Below are 19,320 nucleotides of genomic sequence, written 5' to 3'. Positions count from 1 at the left end.
TCACATTTTGATCGAGAGAAACCTCGCAGAAGCCAACTAGGAAATTAGCACCCTGATGGTAAGGGCTGCGTTCACATGTATTTGTGAGCCAACTCAGGATAACTGTACTGTACCGTAATTACCACAGGCCGCCTTGTGGGGCCCTAGAGTTTTGATGCAATCTGAAAGTTTATCACGGGGAGGGCAGTTCTATAAACGGGATGATCCGTTCACACGTGCCATGCATTCCTCCCTCGGTGTCCTTTCAGCTTCCAGCAGCAGGGGCGCAGGGCTCAACCACACGTTTTTCTGGAGTAAAAGGGTTTGGTAACTGGATTGTATAAGGGGAGAGTAGAAAGCAGGGCTTAGCCCCTCCCGCTGAACTACTTTACAGGACTGTTGACACACTAAAAGCTTTTCTGTAGGGATATGCCCAATTTAGCCCATACACGTGCGTGTAAAAGACAGCTGAGGGAAGATGGAATGCGGGGGGGCGGGGAGAGAAGCTAGCGACACCCCAAGGGGCCAAAGGGAAAGGCTGCCAAAGGTGTCCCCAGAAGGGGTAGGGGAGGGCAGGACAAGGGTGCCTCTTGGCTCCTTTGATCTAAGAAACTGCAGAATCGAAGATTTTCACCTGGGGACGAATAATAGTTTTGTTTTTTTAATAAGGTGGGGAAATAAACTGGCGAGAAAGATTACAGCTGAGATGCCAGTATTTGACACCCTTAGACCGAAGAAGTGGCTTGTGTGTGTGAAGCAGGAGCCGAAGCTGTGGCGGCCTTGGTTCCCCGCCAGGGCTTGGTGGCTCAGGATCGCGCATGTGGCTCCACCCTTCCCGAGACGTTGCGCCGGCGCGCGATCCCGTGAAAATCCAGCGCCCAAGGGCTGCCCTCCGAGCGCTGGGCCTCCCTGGACGTCAGCAGCAGCCCGGGTTCGGTCCCAGATCGCGTCTTGTGGCGTCGGAAAGGGGACCAGGTTTCTCCCGCGGACGCCAGCTTCCTTCTAAGCTCACCTCGCCAGATCAAGCGCAATTCGCCCTCTCCTGCGCCGCAAGCTCTCTGGTTTTGCGCCCCCGCCTCGCGCCCCAGTCCGAGGAAACGTCTCCATGAACCTCCACTCTGAATTCCCAGGGACTTCAACGGAGTTTATTTACTCCCAAGGAAGTGGGTTCGGGGTGGCAGCCACTCAGCCAGCAGCAAGCCTTAAGGAAAAGCCTTTCAACATCCAGAAATAAATAAATAAATAAATAAATAAATAAATAAATAAATAAATAAATAAATAAATAAATAAATAAATGCTTCTGGTGGAACGGTGTTCAGATCATCAAGGAAGGCCTTTCTCTCCATCCCATCATCCTCACAGAGAGGGCCTTCTTCTCTGCTGTTACTCCTTTAGACTCTGGAACTCCCTCCCACTGGAGGCCTGCCTGGCCCCATCTTTACTGTCTTTCCACAAGCAGGCCAAGACTTTTCTCCTCAGGCAAGCCTTTTCTCAGTGACTGGCTATCTAGAAGACAACAAAAGGGATAGTTTATATTTTGCTGCTTTGAAATTTGTTTTTAGTCATGCTTTTTACCTAGCCCTTTCAACATAACATTATTATTTCCTCATTATATGTGAATAATTTATGGTTTTTAGCTTTTAATGTTGTGTTTTTAACGATGTAAGTCGCCTTGGATCCTTGTCCGGGAGAAAGACTGGGTAAAAATGTTTTAAATAAATACAATGCATCACGATTCTTCTTTGAAGAGGGACTTCTCTTGTTTGCGTCTGCCTGCTTGCATGCACATGCACGCACGCATGTCCCGCAACAGACCTTGGGGCTCCCTCCACACAACCTCACCGTCGCCCCCCCCCCGCTCCCCGTTCAGCATCCTCTGCGATCAAAAGAGCAACCCTCCCGCTCCAGGCCCAGGATCGTGCGGAAGCCCCGGGGGGGGGGGGAGAGGGCGTCTGCCTTCTCGCCGGCCTGAGGGTTTTTGCGCCTGGCGCTGGCGGTTTCCACTGCAGGGCTACTGCTGGAGCTGAGGACCTTTGCTTCCGGTGACCTCTTGCCTCCCTTTGCCTTCGCTTCCCTTCCCTCCGCGACAGCTGCATTCTTCCTCCCCCCCCCCACCTCACTGGCCTTTCCCCCACTCCGCATTGATGCAAGTCCCGGGTGGCCTTCTTAGGAAGACGGGCCCACTGCCAGACAACACCCTCCCCCAGCAGGGCCTCTAAAAGGTGGATGGTGGGTGGGGGAGATTTGGGCTGGAGTCCTGGGAAGGCTTCCCTCCCCTGCAGGTGGGAGGAAGGTGTCGGGGCCAGCCCCCCTCCCCGCTTTGATTTGAACTGGGAGGGCGTCAGGGCAGGAGATGGCCAGAGCGAGAGCGAGAGCGAGCGAGCGAGCGAGCGAGCGAGCGAGAGAGAGAGAGAGAGAGAGAGAGAGAGAGAGAGAGAGAGCGCATACACACACACACACACACACAGAGGATCTACGCTTCCTTGTCGCAGACGAGGCAGGAATCTGGAATGGAACTGATTTAGGTTGTCTAAATCAGGGAAGCCACGCCACAGCCTTGGGTTTGCAGGACCGGAGCGGGTCCCTGATTCATAGGATCGGTATAAGTTGGAATCCGTTGGACTCCACAGAATAACAAAGAAGGGGAAAATAAGATCTTAGTTTTGCAGAGTTTCTTCTCCTTCCTTCCCCTTCGTGCATATTTCTTTTTTTATTGTTATTATTATTTATTTTTTATTTTAACATGAGGGGTGACAAAAGGAAAAAGGGAATTGGAATTTATGAGGTAGAGGGGAGACAGTGACATACTAGTATCCGATCTATACCTATTGCCATATCAAGATTTTACATTATTCTATTTACTCTTTTCTGCCTTGTAGATAAAGTTCTCATTTCAATATATATTATTCAGCTGCTGCCTGTTGATTCAATCCATTTGTTGAGTAAGTCCCATCTTTCTGTTACCTTTTTCAGGGGTTGATCTTTCATGACTTCTAATAAGATATCCATTTCTTCTATTTCCCGTATCTTTTCAATAAGATCTTCTTGTTTCGGTACCGTCGGACTTTTCCAATTTCTAGCATATACAATTCTAGCTGCCGTAATAGTATACAGTATATAACTATGTGTTCCTTTGACTTATCTATAACAATTAACAATTCTGGGGTTAGTGGCACCTTACAGAGCAAAATTTGTTGTAACATAGCATGTACTCTCTTCCAGTATTTTTTCGCTACTCCACATGACCACCCCCTTCAGATCGTATAAATCTTTCGCCCTTCGTGCATATTTCAATGGGGCAACCCAGGCATTTTTCTTTTAGGCTGACCTTTGTTGTCCCTGACCGCATAGTCTGAGGGGGGGAAGGGGTTTTGGCTTTAAATGTCGGCTGGCAGAAGCTCTAAGCCCTTTTCCTGAAGAGGAAGCTGAGGCAGGAGGTGAGCTATGTTTGGGAGTACATTTTATTTGGTGAGGTATTTTCTTCTAGGCTGACCTTTGTTCTCCCTGACCACATGGTCAGAGAGAGTGGGATTTTGGCTTTAAATGTGTGTGAGCAGAAGCACACGCCTAACAGCAAGCCAAATTCTCTTATTCTATTTTTGACTTTAACCTGGTAAACAGGAAAGCCAAATAGCACTGTATACACCTGGGGGACACCAAAGTTTTAGAGGTAGGATCAGACTTCCTCCATTTTTAATTCACTGACCAATCAGTTGAGATGGAGAGTGCAGGATCTCTTGCACTTGTAACACCTGTGGCATGTTTGTTTTCTTGCCAATGAGGTGCCTAGGTAGAAATGCTCTAAGTGTTAGCTGGCCAGGTAGGTGGGGCTCATCAATCTTGGAAGGCAGCCCATCTAGGAGAAGGAAAACTCTGTTTTTAAACGGTGAAAGCTGACAAGCAGATCGATAACCCTCTACCATGCAACAATGGTAAGAAAACTTCTGCCCTAAAGTTGGGCACCTGGGATGTTCGGACAATGACACCTGGCTATTCTAGTGACCTGCAGGAAATAGACGATGTGGGCAAGATAGCTGTCATCAACATGGAACTGAGTAGACTGCAGATGGACATTGTTGCCCTGCAAGAGATTAGATTGCCAGACTCAGGCTCTGTCAAAGAAAGAAAAAAAAATCATTCTTCTGGCAGGGAAAAACATTGAAACAGGAAACATGGTGTTGGCTTTTTGGTCAGAAATACTCTTCTGAGATCCATTGTTTCACCTACTGTGGGGAGTGAAAGAAGCCTATCTCTGCAGTTCCACTCATCAGTGGGCTTTAGGTATCAAGCAGGCTTTAGGTCCAATACAGAAGAAATCTGCTCCCTTGAAGTCTACTACAGGCATGATCATCCAGGACCGAGCACAGCAGATGGACCGCCTGGTGCAGCACTACTCTGAGCTATATTCCAGAGAGAATGTAGTAACCGAAAAGGCTCTAATAACATTGCCTGTCTTGGAAGAGTTGGACAGCAAACCAACGGCCTTGGATTCCCTCGCCTCCAGCATAACATCCTTGGGGATAACATCCTTGCTGAAGTGCTGAAGTGGTGTAAAGAAATCATCACCAGGGAGCTGTATGAAATCATTTGTCTTTGCTGGCAGGAAGGTGGAGTACCACAGGACATGAAGGATGCAAACACTGTCACATTATATAAGAACAAAGGAGACAGGGGCAACTGCAATAACTACTGTGACATCTCTCTTCTCAGCATTGTAGGGAAGCTGATTGTCCGTGTTGTGCTGAAGAGATTCCAGGTGCTTGCACACAGAGTCCATCCAGAATCACAGTGTGGATTTCGAGCTAATAGATCAACCACTGACATGGTATTCTCCCTCAGACAGTTGCAGGAGAAATGTAGGGAACAACGACACTCTTAGTGGCCTTCATAGATCTCACAAAGGCCTTTGATTTGGTTAGGAGGGATGGCCTTTTGAAAATCTTTCCCAAGATTGGATGTCCTCCTTGACTCCTTAGCATCATCAGGTCCTTTCATGAGGGAATGAAGGGCACTCTAGTTTTTGACGGCTCAACATCAGATTCCTTTGACATCTGAAGCGGAGTGGAACAGGGCTGTGTCCTCATGCAGACCCTGTTTGGGATTATTTTTCTGTCATGCTGAAGCACGCCTTTTGAACTGCAACAGGTGTCTATCTCTGGACTAGTTCAGACGGAAAGCTCTTTAATCTCTCTAGATTGAGAGCGAAGATCAAAGTCCAGGTGAAATGCATGCGGGACTTCCTCTTTGCAGATGATGCAGCCGTTGTTGCCCACTCTGCTGAAGGCCTCCAACAACTCATGAATCACTTTAGCAAGGCCTGCCAAGACTTTGGACTAACAATCTGACAGAAGAAAGCACAACTCATGGGCCAGGGCGTGGGCTCACCTCCCTCTATTACCATCTCCACACAAGAATTGGAAGTTGTTCATGACTTTGTGTACCTTGGCTCAACGATCTCTGACACTCTCTCTCTAGATGTCGAGCTGGATAAATGCATTGGCAAAGCAGCTACCATGTTCTCTAGACTCACAAAGAGAGTATGGCTTAATAAGAAACTGAAGGCATATACCAAGATCCAGTTCTATAGAGCCTGTGTCCTTAGCACATTCCTGTACTGCAGTGAGTCCTGGACCGTTTGTGCATGGCAGGAGAGGAAGCTGAACACATTCCATATGCATTGTCTCCAACACATTTTTGATATCACTTGTCAGGACAAAGTTCCAAATAGAGCAGTTCTAGAACAAGCTGTAATTTTTATAATTACTGAAACGATGTCTACGTTGGTTTGGGCATGTTGTGAGAATGGCTGATGGTCGGATTCCAAAAGATCTCCTGTATGGAGAATGAGTGTAGGGAAATTGCCTCAGAGGGAGACCACAGCTGTGATACAAGGATATCTGCAAGTGGGATCTGAAGGCCTTGGAGATGGATCTCAACCAAAGCGAAACCTTGACATCCGAGCGTTCAGCCTGGAGGCAGGTGGTGCATCACGACCTCTCCCAATTTGAAGAGACGCTTGTCCAGCAGGCCGAGGCCAAGAGGCCAAATCAGGGAGCTGGACAGGGGACAGATTGGATTTGTCTTCAGTGTGGAAGGGATTGTCACTCTCAAACTGGCCTTCTCAGCCACACTAGATGCTGTTCCAAGCCCTCCATACAGAACACCATACCATAGTCTCCCGAGACTGACGGATGCCTAATCTAAACCCAGGCAGCACGGGGAGATGCGTTTTAAATCCATATGATCAACATCATCAAGAACAAATTTGATTGTAGAAAGGGGTATCTTTCTTTTATATCTAAGGAAGTGGAACTGTCCAGGAAAGCTCACATTCAAAACATATAAAAACCCGTCTTTAAAGTGCCATCGAGTTTTTGCATTTTTTAAAAACTCTTTATTTTTGTGTGTGTGTTCACAAAACATCTGATGAAGCCCCGGTAAAAAAATGTTAGGTCCAAGGAGGGCCCTAACCACACTTTCGGAATTGTTTTTAATTTTTAGATTGCAACGCCAGGAATTCCGCCTACGTCGCCACCCCCCAAAAATGTTTCGAGTTTTATTTCTGTATGCCAGGTGCTTTCGGAAGTCAAACTGTAGAGGCTGACTCAGACAGTCACCAGCCGCTCTGGGGGGGGGGGCTGGTGGCTGGGGGGAGAGGTACTTTTATTTATTTATTTATTTATTTGATTTTTACCCCGCCCCTCTAGACAACGTCTACTCGAGGGACCCGGATAGGTTTTCCGAAGATCTCTTTGATCTCTCTCCCTGGCCCCCGCCCCCCACAACTGGATCGCCATTTCCTGTCTAGACGCAGGTGTATTTATTTGGAAATCGGTTTAAGGAGAGTGGGCTCCAGATTCCGCCTTGAGCCGCTGAGGGAGTTTCTGCCTTTTATAGTGGATAATTATAGGGTCCTTCTCCACCAGGCGGTGGCTGTGAGATGGACTGGATCCTTTTAGGTGAGAAAGTGGGTAAGACCCTTTTAAATAAATGAATAAACAAGATGGAGAGACCCGGCTTCAAAATGCGACTGTTTGCTGGGCCAGTCGATTTCTATGTTTAACCTCTTCTGTCATCTCACAGGCCGAGGGAAACGACAGCGGGAAGGAGACCCCGATATACCATTCTCAGTTCCTTCAGGGCAGGGCAGAGCTAATAAACAAGCAAATGGGTTTTTAAAAAAATCGGAAAACCTAGGGTATGAACCAAGGCGGGACGCCGCATCTCCTCCGGCCGGCTCTTTTGAATTTTGCCAGTTGCACGTGGGCACGGGGGGGGGGGCAGGTCCCAGGGATGGATCGCGGGCGCTCTTTCTTCTCTCCTCCTTGGGCATTAGCCAAGCCTGCTTTTTGGGGAGTCTAGAATGAGGAGCTTCGCCCTCTTCCTGCAGCTCCTGCCCACCCCCCACCCCCGCCGGGCCTCCGGCGCTCAGGCTTCGGCGCATCCCCCGGCACCGCGTGCTTCCCTGCGCCGGTTTCCGAGGGAAAGGGGAATCCAGTGCGGCCGCCCGAAAAGAGCCCGGGAGACCGGGAGGCAGCGACCTGCGCCTCGCCCGCTTGCTGGGGCTTCGGCTCGAGCCGGGCCGGGCCGGGTGGAAGCGAGCGCGGCCTCCGCTGGCCAAGGCAAGGGAAGCGTCTCCGGGGAGGCGCGCCCAAACGGCCTCGCGCGCATCGGGCTGCGCGGGCCCGTCTGCTGGCCCGCCGCTGCACCTGGTTGGGGAGGGGATCTTGCCCCTCCCGGCGGGAGCAAAAGTTCACCCAGGCCCTCCTTTGCGCAAAGGAAGCTCTCGAAAGCCACTTACCCGGGGCGGGGCGGGGTGGGGGGCGGGAGTGGGAAGCTTCGCCTGGGCGAGCAAGCCCAGACCCCCAGACCCCCCCCTCCCGGGGCCGCAGGCCGTGTCCTTTGCACAACCCCGAGCGCGGTTCACCTCCTGGCATCTGGGGGGGGGGGGAGAGCGGGATGGAGTTGAAGGGCGGCTGGGATATCCGGAGGGTTGATTAGTGGTGGCAGCAGGTGGGGGAGGGGGCCAGGATGAGCCACGTCGCGCACTTCGGGATCAGAGGCGGATTAGCCAGAAGAAAAAGGGCGCGCAGGCCCGGGAGGAAGGCTGCGTGTGGGCCGCCGGGGGGGGGGGCGGCGGATCCGGTTCCGGAACGGTTGCGTCCGATCCTAAACGGGGGAGGGGCGCGGCACCGAAGAAACGGCGCCTCCCTTCCTCGAGATGAACTCTCCTGCTTCCTCCCCTCAGTCTCTCCCAGCCAGTCCCCTGAAGAACAGCGAGGTCTGTCCTCCGAGTCAGGCGCTAAGGAGTTTGCGCAGGAGAACCGCCCTGGGGGGGGGGGGCGCTCAGCTTTCTCGCTGGCTTCCATTACCTTTGACCCTCTCCCAAGACATACACTCTGTGGGGGTGGGTGGGGGTGAGGACAGTTCTCCCTTTATTTATTAAATTAAAATATTTTTATCCCGCCTTTAAAGTTTCCGCCATGGCTCCACAACGTGTGTGTGTGTTCTGTACTGTCAAGGGAACCGATTTGGAGGGGCCCTCCCAGGGCTTTCAAGGTAGGGGAGAGATTTAAGGAGGGGTTTCACTAAGTTCCACTCTCCCGCCAGTGAATTTCCACAGCTGAGCAGGGGGGATTCGAACCCTCTTCTAGTCCATCCCTCTACCCACTACACCGCAGTAGGAATCCTCTTTAGGGCACTCCTTTCACAGTGTTTTGCATTTGTAGTCTTTTAAAGTAGAAGAAATACAAAGGGCAGTTTTAAGCCGGCCTCCTCAGGGAGAAAAAAAAAGAGAGAGAGAGAATGAGAGAGAGAGAGAGAAGGACAGTGAATATGCATCACAATAAAGATGAGAACATTTAAACGTGATCAGGCCCCTTCGGATTAGGACATGGAATTAGAGGAGCACATGCTCGCACAGCAAGACTGGTCAAGGACGGCGAATCACATATACTGTATATAAAATATATATTGTGAAGGTTTTCCAAGCAGGAGCCAACTTCCTCGCCGCCAGCCTTGCCAAACAAAAACACTCTGCCCAATAATAAGAACGCCTTAAATTCTATCGGCCAAACCCAGAGGACTTTGCTTAGCGGATTTAGCCAATTCGGCCTTCTTCCTTACTCTCGAGGAAGACTGAGCGAGCCTTGGGCCTTCTTCCGCGGTCGTCAAGCGACGCCGTTTCGAAAACTTTCTTTCTCTTCTTACTGAATATCCGCATTTCCTTCCCCTCCCGGCCTCCCCATTTTTTTTCTCCCCCTTTCCTCAGGTTCCTTCATTTCGAACCGTCATTTTCCAGGTTTTATCTACACATGTGGTGAAATCTGCTCGGCGTCCTTTTAACAGCCTGATCAGTGTTTGGAAAGTCCTGCTACTTTCCTTTTAAGTCTCCCAAGGGACTGTGTGTGTGTGTGGGGGGTAGGGGTGGTCCAGAGGCGACCCTTGGGTTTGTGGGCGGGAGTGTGTGAGGGGGGAGCCTTGGAAGCAGCGCGCAAGGAAAGTTTGCGCCCCTTGATTGGTTTCTTGAGGAGGAATGAGAATATATTTATTTCACCTTAAGGCCCCTAACCCAAACTTTCCCCTCCCCGCCCGACCCCTTCAAGCCTGTCAGGGTGGGCTGAACGTTCAAGAGAGCATCTTATTGAACATTGCGGGGAGTTGTTAATTTCTCTACTTCTAGTCTCGGATCAAAATTTGGAGGTCAAAAACGCTTTCCAGCCAGGGGGGAGCAGGAAGAACCCCGCAAGGGGAAAGCTCCCCCCCCCAGTCTGGAGGTTGTTGCCACACCCTGCGATGTGCCCCCCCCTCTCTTCGCTGCTGGGAGGAGAAGAAGAGACCATGACGGAAAAACCCCGAGCAGACTCTGATAGCCACCTGCAGCGTCCGCTCATGCATTTCGGTGAATGTGTTCCAAAGAGTAGCCCTTTTCGTCTGTGTAAGCATTGCCAGACAGCAGCAAAACCAAGTAAAAACCAAAACGCAAGAATTCCCACTCACTTTTATATTTCATAGGAAAAAGCCGTGGGGCTCCGAAGTGCAGAAACGCAAAAGTAGAATGATGCTTTTATTGAACAGCATTTTTTTTAAAAAAAAATCACACACATTTCAAGCTTTCATGGGCAAGCTTAGCCACCAAAGTTTGCAATTTGCGTGATTCTTAGTGGTTTTATATTTCAATGTACGTTTTTGTGGATGAATCCACTTCGCCGGCTTTGCTAGGGTGGGAACCCTGATTTCCATAAATAGTGTGCATAGCGTAGATTCCCGGGGCAGGGTGTTTTGCATGCAAAAATGCAGTGAATTTGTGTTCTCCGACGCTTTCAGGGCCGGGATCCGATGGTTGTTGCAGGGTTGTTGTTTTTTCGGGCCAAACACGGCTAAACAGCCCGAAAAACCTGCAACAACCAATGTTCAATTTCCTTGCCCGTCCTTCCCCGTGGTCACCCGTGCTGGCAGGCATTCCATTCCGACTGTACTAGTTAGCGGGTTGAATCCCAGGGCTTTTTCCTCGGGTGGCCTCCTCCAGAAAGATTACCTCCTCTTGTATTTTGTAGGTGTCAACCAGCCAGCTTCGCCTATTTTTCTTTAGGGTGATCCTGGTGGCATCGCTGCCGAGACGGGCAGAAGGCATCGAGGGGAGGCCTCTCCTTGAAGCAGGTCAGGAGGAAGGAAGAACAGCGAGGAGCCTCCGGTCGGACAGGAACCCACGGGAGGACCCCCGCGGAAATGACTCTCCGGAATGCACTGGGCTGCGCAACTTGCGCTGACTTCTCCAGCATCCTTGGCACCTGGAAGCGTGTGCTTCATTCCACGTGGCGCTGAAAATCAGAAACGGAGTCCTGCTGGCTTTTCGCCAGAAGGGTGGGTGGGGTTCCTCGGCCATGGCCAACCTTTAAGGCCCCACAAAACCCTTTGATCAGGCAGCCAGGCTGACCCTCCTCGTACTCGCCACCGAGTTCCATTCCGGATCGCTCCCGTCTGGCGGGGAAGTGACCGGAACTAAGCCCTCGTTGGGTCCTTTCTCGCGACTTCTACAAACCTAACCCAGCCAAGGCTAATTCGGAACCAGCCGTCCCCGCAGACTTCGCCACAGCTTATGGCTGCCTACGCTTGGTTAGGATCCCATCGTTTCAACCACGAAGTATTCGATGCCAGTCAAACAGCAATATCATTAACGAGGATGGTTTAGCGGCCAAACTTCAGCAAGGAGTTGGAGGAGGGGGGGCCTCAGCCCTGGACGGAAATCTGGCCCTCCCCAGGTGTCCCCCCCGCCCCGCCCTATTCTCCCGTAGTTTGACTACTTTTTGGAGTTCGTGTGAGCCTTTCCTGTTTTAAAAGGTTGAAATGCCCTTCCTCGAGGGTTAATGACTGGCAGTAGGCGCTTAAATCTAAGGCTAGGGGTAGGGTCCGGTTCTGCCTGTCCCTGGCCTCCATTGGAAACACATCACGAGGTTAGGTTGGGTTTCCAACGCAGGAAATCTCTCGTGACCTCCTCCTTACCGGGACGGCCTCTCAAGTTCAAGTCTTCCTGGTGGGGGAGTTCGCGCTTCCTAGACCCATTTCTATGGAGGGACGAACCGAAACAACATCGAAAGGCTAAAGGAGGCGTGCAGCGTAGGAACAGCCTGGAGAGTGCCAATACGGGTCTCCGGGACTCCAGTCGGGTCTCTAGCCAGCAGCTGCTTATTTTATTTATTTACTTATTTAACATATTTTTAGCACGACTTTTTTTTTCCTTGAAAAGGACCTAAGGCGGCTTGCATCCGGAAAGGACAGTGTTTTATTTCTCTGGTCTTGTTTAAAAACACCGTGGCAGGTCAGCCCAGAACTGCAGACCTGAGACCTTCCCTCGCTGCGGCTCTTTGCTTCGAATCCTGGCCCCAAACAGAAGGGAGGTCGGCTTGGAAGCAGCGAAAGCCAGCCGGCGGGTTTGTCAGCAAGACTGGAAAATTTCTGCTCCAGGGTGTGCTTGGGATGGACCGGCGCCTGGGTGTCAAAGTGACTTAAGCAGGTGTAGGCGGCAGTTTCCCATCACCGCCACCAGCCAGCGTCACAGAGCTCCATAGAGCTTGCTTCCGAGTAGACACGCCTAGGATGGCCCCGAGACGTGGAAGCAGACAGCGGACCGATCGCTTTCGGTGAAATGGCCCACGTCTTCGCATATTGATAAACCCACCGAATTTAACAGGGCCTCTGCATACATCCAATTCTGCGCTTAATTTTCTAGAAAGGAGGAGACCTCGCCTCCCTAGAAAACCCCAGCCAGTGAGACGTTCTGCTAACCATTTTTGGAACTGGAAACGACGCCGAACCCCAGCGGATGGTGCGGTTTAAGAGCAACAACAAACAAAAACCATATTTTTACTTTGCCGGGGTTTTTTTTGGGGGGGGGGAATAAAAAAAATTATCCTGCTATTGAGGAGCGCTTCGGCAATTTCTCTTTCCCCTAATTCCCTTTCAGCACGGGATAGACTAATATATATCTCCTCCGGTCTTTTATCCCGCCCGCGCCTCCAGGGCCCTGCCGGTTTGTCTGTCTTTCAAGCCCCGATTCGGGTTTTCCTTTTTGTTCCGGACTGAACCCCCACACACGTGCCTCGCTCTGCATTTATGGCACGAACAAAACCTGGCTTTGACGAAAGGAATGCGTCCCGTCTTAAATCACGGGATGCCGCGTCCAGAACCCTCCCCGCTTGTACAGGGTCGGCTTGCGGTTGAAAACGACCAGGAATCCCAGGGTGTCCCCCCCCCCCCGGAGGCTTAAGGCCTCGGGGAGAAGGAGCGGCGTTGATTCTCCAGGAGAACCCGTTTGTCCGTCTTAGGCCCGGTTCGTTTATTCTTCCTTGGTCTGCCCACGTTTCGGACCAAATAAATAAATACAATGCCCTCCCCGATACGAGAAATGGCAAGTAAGTGGCTTTGTGCAGGACCCCTGCCTTCGCCACTACCTTCCCGACGGATTGGGGCCCTGAAAAGCCCAGCGAACCCCTTTTCTGGAGAGGTCTAGAGACTGGAAATAACGCTCCACGGTCTTCCGGTGTCTGCGAAATTCGAGAGTAAGGGGTGTTATTTTTCTCCCTGTCTCTCTCTTCCTCCCTCCATTTTCGTCGCTAGTCACCGCCTCATCGACTTCAGAGCGGCTGGAACATCTCGTTTGAAAGACGACCTTCTGCAAAACGCTGCTCCGGAGGATATTCTCGGCGCAGCCGCCTCCTCTTTGGTGCGGGATTTCCCTCCCCCCCCCCGGGTCAGTGGGAGAAGCGCCGCTCGGTAACCGCGGGGGCTTCACGGCCTGCTCGAAACATTTTCGTCCCATTTCCTGGTTAGATTTGTCTGGTGATGGGCAACCCCGTCAGGTCTATGACTGACATTCTGTCTAGAAAGAACAAAGCTTCGAAACAAGAGAGAACTGAATGCTTAACAGTTATTAAGTCACGCTTGATCTTGTCACTAGGTGTCGTCCAGCAGCCCTGGACTTACGGCAACCCCATGGAGGAGTGACCTCCAGACTGTCCTGTCCGCCACATCTCTGCTCTGCTCTTGGATAAATTCCTTTAGGGTGTCTATTCTTCTCGTCTTTGGTCTTCCTCTGCTCCTGTTGCCCTCAAACTTTCCTATCCTTATTGTCTTTGCCAGAGACTCTTGCCTGCTCATGAGGTGCCTAAAGCAGGACAGCCTCACTTTCAACATTTTTGCTTTCACAGATCATTCAGGCTTGATCTGATCTAGGACCCACTTGTTGGTCTTTCTGGCAGCCCAGGGGATCCGCAAAGCTCTCCTCCAGCACCATTCTTTTAAACAAGCCATTTTTTTCTTTTTTTACTTACATCATTACCAAGTGTTCAGGGCCTCTTGAGTCTATCCGCCACCACTGTCCCTTTATCAGAGAGCCCTCGATGAATGTTTTGCCAGGTCTCTGTAGTCTTTGTGTTATCTTTTATGTCTGAAGAAGGGGACTTGTTCCACGAAAGCTCACATTAAAATAGAGCAGTACGCTTTAAAGTGCAACAGCGTCTTTGCCTTATTTATTTATTTTGCTTTCGCTTGCTTTTGTTTTGTTTTCTGTTCCTTGTGGAGATTCCATCTGTGAACTACTCTGGAAACAACAACGCGGGGATATTTCAATACAGCGATCGCAGAAAACGCAGGAAAACAGAACTGAGCTTCTGGGGAACAAAACGGGCCGAGGGTGCGCGGGCAGACCGTCCATCTCTCTCTCCTTCCTCGCCCACCCGCGCAACTCCGATTCTTTCTCGTCCAGCTCGGTTTAAGGTCAGAAGATGAAAGGAGGCCAAGAAGGAAATGTCTCTGCCGGGGAGATCAGGAGATTCTGAAAAACCAAATCCCGGAGATTTCCGCCCTGCCAGGGAAGCCGCCTTATGCCACCGGACGGCTTCGCCCAGAGGGATCTCACGCAGCTTCTCCCGCCCTGCAGGCAGAAAGAGAGGGAGATTTCCCCTACCTGCGCCCCCCCCCCCGGATCCCTTTGGAGAGGGAAGCGGAGGTTTGAACCCGGTGCCTTATCCTTGCCAAAGGCAACCTTCCCCGCAGAGCCTCCGCTATCGTGGCCCAACCCAGAGGAAAATCAGAAAAAGGTTGAGAATTCCTCCGAGTGATACCTAAATACATGGATGTACCACCCCTGCATCATTCTACATGCATTATATACGTACAGGTATAGATATAAACCCCTGTGCGTACTCCTAGGCATGTACAGAGTGTAAGCGAGCAAAAGTGCTACCTTTGCAGAAAACTTTCCCTACGCCTTCCGGCTTCCGAGCCGGTTTCCTTAACTCCTTTCCCATGGCGTTTAGGTTCATGCACCGTATATTTTAAGCTCGAAACCGCCACTACGGTGACACGAGGCCAGTCAGAAAAGGCGCGAAAGAGTGTTCTAGCGTTACAGAATTCTGTCTTTTCATCAGGAAGGTCCATGGAGGAGAAGGGAAGAGGGAAGCGGGCAAGAGAAATCTGGATCTTACTAAGCTTTCGTTTTCTAGGGTATGCGTTCGGTTTTGCTTACCTTTAGCTCTCAAGATTTGCTCATAAAAGCAAATGTACGTAAACGTCTTTTTAAAAAAGCGTCTAAAATATTGTGACACATCCAGCAGATAGGTGGGCAAAAGAGTGTTTTAAAATGCGGACCTAATCCCCAAATGTCTTGATTTTAATCTGGGAAAAGGACCTGGGACCTGTGCTCTGGGGGAGCCTCAGCTGGCAACCTTGGGTCCAGGGGGCCCCTCCAGCTCCCATCGCGCGCGCACCGGCCTGACACAAGCCGAGAGGAGGGGGAACATCGGTTCAGAGAAAAAGCCTGCTACATCGAGGCCTGGCGATCCCACGAGGGTTTTTTGAAATGTAAGACTTACAGTCTTTCATTCCGAACCTTTGCTACAAGCCGTTCCAGTTTCATTGGGTTTTTAAATAAATAAATAAATAAATAAATAAATAAATAAATAAATAAATAAATAAATAAATAAATAAATAAATAAATAAATAAATAAATAAATAAATAAATAATGAAGGGCGGCATACAGGCGTTATTTATTTATTTATTTTTAAGGGAGAGGGAGTCATACTCCTAATCATAAGTAGGACGGGGAGACTTTCTGGACACGTGTATAAGCCCCCTCGGGGTCCATGCTGGAATGAAAGTGCCCACTGGTCAGCCCCCTGCTTCTCCATTCCAGAGGGACACCCCCCCCTGCCACCCGAGCATGCTTAGGAGCCTGGCCTCCATCGGTTCCAATGTCCGCCTGTCCACCGAGGTGGGTGGGTTGTGAAGGGGATAGAAAGCAAGCGAGCTAAGGGACGTGATTGGGGTGGGGCGGGGGAAATAAGTTTCCTTAGCTGAGGGTGTGAAAACAAAGGGAATACACCGAGACCACCCGTTCTTTGGAAACAAGAGGCAGACAAGCGACTCCCGTGACCCCATTGGGAGGCGGCCTCGGATACTGTACACCCTTTTTAGACACGGCAGAAGAGCGAAGGGCTCTCTTCGCCTAAGGGACGCCACCGCGTGCTTTTCCCCATTTTTCTCTGCCCAGTCTTTCCCCCGACTTTCTCTCGGCCGGGCCAGGGCCAAAGAGCTCCATCGTTTGGGATAAGAAAACAGAGCTCCTGCCTCTGACACCCACCCGAAACATTGGGCCCAATCTCCCTGTTCGCTCCGGCTGCACAAAAGTAGTCTCTCTTTTAGCGGGAGGAACCCTCAGATTGAAGACCCCTTGGCTTTAAGAGGCAAGGAGCGGGAATGACCCCTAGGGCTTCATTTGAAAATTGGGGGTGCCCTTCCCAGAGAACCTGCTCCCCTTTTTTAGTTGTGGGGGGCGGCGGTCCAGCAGCTCTCCGGCTTTTTTCCAAGGTCTCGTAATAAGGAACCACCTGCCTCTCTGTTTTGGGTGCGCCGGGTAGCGTGGATTCCCACTCGAGACTCCGAATGTCCCGGGGCGGTTTCCCCGCTTTGATGCTTTGTGTGCCGCGGAAAAGAGGCCCCGGGATTCTTAGTACACGTATTCCGGACAACACCCTTGACAGAGGTTGTCATTAAGACCCAAAGGTGGAATGAAATTAAAAAGAGAAAAATAAAGTGTTCCCTTTACAAAGGGATCAGATAGAAAATAAAGAAGGAAGCCAAGTTTCCTTCCTTATGTTCTACCTTCTTTATGTTCTACAATCTAGACAGATAGGCTACTCTGCCGCCCAGAGTAGACTATCTGTCTAGATGGGCGGGGTATAAATTTAATAAAATAAAATAAAATAAAGATTAATACGGAAGCTAAACAGGAAATCACATAAGCCTTAAAAACAGGCAAGCAGGCATTCAAACAAAGGGTGCCAATTTTGGGGGAAGGGCTGGTGCACTTGGGCGGGAGGTGGGTTCCCAGAAGGAGTGACCTGTACAGATTTAGGAAGGGGACACCAGCTCATACCGCTGGCCAGCTCCCACAAAAGTACCAGGATTGAGAAAACGCCTTGAGAATTGAGTCTGGGGGCGCGGGGGGGCATCTCTCTCTCTCTCTCTCTCGCCCTGTTCGAGGTATCCAGGATCGGGGGCATAGATCCCCCCTTGGCTGTGAGTTGTAGCTGCTGGTGAAGAGAAGGGCTTTCTGCCAGCGGATTTCCGATCCTTTGCCAGGGCTGTCCGGATAAATATGGACGCCTTTCTGATTCCTGCAAAATACAGTATATAATGCAGCAAGTTTTTTTTTCCTCTGTGTCTCTAGGACGGACAAAAATAAACCAGCTCAGAAGGGAATTGATTTCATTAATCTTAATATTCCACCAAGCATATGGCTCACGATCTGTACATGAAAAACGTTACAGGCGTTCTTTAAGCTATCGGAGAAAGACGACCTCCGGTCGCTTAACGTTTAGCATGTAGGCGCACTTGCGAAAAATCCACGAATTAGCTCTTTGAGGTCCCTTTTCTCGCAGTACGAGAGGAAAGCGCATCCTTTACTGGAAGGAAGGGCAGAGGGAGACAGGGAGAAAGGTGACAAAAATATGTGACTCTAGGTGTGTGGCCTCACTGTTATTTTATCCACCGATACATATTAGGAATCTGAAATAGCTTTGAGAAATTAGTAGCCTAAAGAGATAACATCTTCTCTGTAAATCCTGCACCTCCGATGGAGTTGGGAGTTACTCTGAAAATAAGCCCCGGATCTTGGATTTGCAAGGGGACAGATCTTTATGGAATCAAACGAGGACCTCCACCCAGGAAAAGCGGTGTGAGATGATGGTTTTTCGGTGTAGCTTCCACTCCTTCTGCTTGTTTGGTTTTTTCCTTCTAAAAAGAGGCGCTTGTTTTGTACCTGGAGGTTTTCCCTGGTGAATAAAATCCAGTCCTCGCTTAACCCAGTTTCTAGAAGCCTCTTCCTTTTCCTCCAATCTTTCGGTTAAAAAAATGGTTTGTCTTTTTGCTTTCAATTTTCGCACAAATGTCAAGGAGTGAGCTGGAGGGGGCGGAGGTGGGGGAGCTGAGAGATGTTCGCTAATGAGAACAGAAAAAAAAACTTTAGGAGTCGAACCGACTTCTAAAGGGCATTTTTAAAAAAAAGAACAAGCAACCCAAATTGTGGGGGTATGTGTGTGTGTGTGGGGGGGTGTTTGTGATTTTGCCAAATGGTTAGGCTTATTTTTGCTTCTGGCGGTCGCTCCAAAGAGTGTTTCCTCTGCCAGCCTCTCAAAACCGCCTCAATTTATCTCCTTGTTCACAGTTTAAAAGAAAGACTCTTCGGAAACGAAAGTGGAAAATTGCCCTCCCTTCCTTCTTTTTTACTGGACCCAATCCAGTTTTTAAAAAAATCCTTGTGGAGTTCCCTCTCCCGACCGCTACCTCCGGAAAAGAAACGGGAGCCTGGGAAGACCCTGCTCATTTCATTTTTATTTTATTTTTTAAATTGTTTGTTTATAATATTTTTCCTGGGAGCTGGCACAGGCGAATTTCTCGATCGGAACCTGTTTCTCTCGCTGGATCTCATCTCGGGCTGGCTTTGCACCCCGTTCCATCCCGGCGACGCCAAGAAGGAAGGGGGGAAAAGCCCCGCGGGCCCTTGGTTTCAGTAGGAACGAAAATCTATGCCCGGGTTCGGAGGCCTTTGAAGCTCACCGGTGCCGCCCGGGTGTGCCAAGCAACAGACTCACAGGCGGCTGAAGACACGGAGGCGGATTTCCAAGGAAGTTGGCAGGGGCGAGGGGTGCATTTGGGGTCGCTGGCGATGTTTCCGAAACCCTAGCCCCCTGCTTCCTCGCCTCCCGTCTCGCCTCTTCCCATTCGTTCTCTGCTCGACATTCGCAAAACCCGGGAGACACGCACGCCCGTGGGTTGTTTTTGCCCCGGAGAAAAGCCCCAGGCCCGGCCATAAATTCCGCCACGGGGCCCGGTGGAGCAGCGGCCGGGTCTCAACCCCACTCGAGGTCTTGCGAGCAATTGTAGGCCCCTTGATTTCGGGCTGCTGGGAGTAGCAACGGCCGAAAGCCGGCGACAGGCCTTCCTGCCTCTCCAGCAGCTCCGGGCAGATCGGCCGAGCGGCCCTCCCAGGCCTTGCCCAGAGCGGGGAAAACCCCAGTCCCCCGAGGAGCTGCCGAAGGAAAGGCTTGAGGGAACGCCGACAGAGGACTGCTACTCGAGAGCAAGAACCTTTACGTTTCTTTCCCAGTAAAGAAGCGCAGCATTTCGCGGGGAAATGGTGACTGGGAAATAAACCCTCCACCGGCCTGCCAGGTCTTTTCCGGGCGGCGAGGAAGAGGCAGCGGAGAGCAGGTGCCCCAAACCGGCTTCTCTTAGTGTGAGTGGGTCCCTTTGAAAGCCCCTGGGCCTCTAAATCCTAAAAA

Source organism: Pogona vitticeps, chromosome 5, assembly GCF_051106095.1.
Source record: "Pogona vitticeps strain Pit_001003342236 chromosome 5, PviZW2.1, whole genome shotgun sequence".
Classification (NCBI taxonomy): domain Eukaryota; kingdom Metazoa; phylum Chordata; class Lepidosauria; order Squamata; family Agamidae; genus Pogona; species Pogona vitticeps.
This window is presented reverse-complemented; position numbering follows the sequence as displayed.